The sequence below is a fragment of the Penaeus monodon genome, chromosome 32 (assembly GCF_015228065.2).
Source record: "Penaeus monodon isolate SGIC_2016 chromosome 32, NSTDA_Pmon_1, whole genome shotgun sequence".
Classification (NCBI taxonomy): domain Eukaryota; kingdom Metazoa; phylum Arthropoda; class Malacostraca; order Decapoda; family Penaeidae; genus Penaeus; species Penaeus monodon.
In genome coordinates, this window is record NC_051417.1 from 32,330,460 (window position 1) to 32,330,768 (window position 309).

At 46.0% G+C, this 309-nt stretch overlaps 1 protein-coding gene across 1 annotated transcript in view; it reads left to right on the top strand.

Annotated features, from left to right (window-relative positions):
* Positions 1-6: 6 nt before the first annotated feature.
* Positions 7-309, top strand: part of LOC119593642 — a gene marked incomplete in the record, with an annotated part of 14,462 nt that continues 14,159 nt past the window's right edge. Inside the window, 1 exon segment of the mRNA XM_037942593.1 lies at positions 7-235.

The following is a 309-nucleotide window of genomic DNA, read 5'->3' on the forward strand; positions in this document are numbered from 1 at the left end:
TGCTCAGCCTCCTCTTATTTCCGTGGTTTCTTTGTGGCGTGTGTGTTTTATGCCTTCATATTGAACCTCCCTCAGCACATTTTACACACCGAGATGGACACAGTGAGGGAGGAGGAGGTGTTGCTGAAGATTATCTTACGAGACATGGAAAACTTAACGAAAAAGGGACGACGCTATTGAAGGAAACTGCTGACCGGAGTGACCAGGTGTTCTATGGAAGGGAGAGAGGACGAAGGTAAGGCTGTATGTGCGTTTTTCCCTCTTTCTTTCGTGTGGTCTTTTTCTTTGAAGTGGTCATTTTCCCTTTTG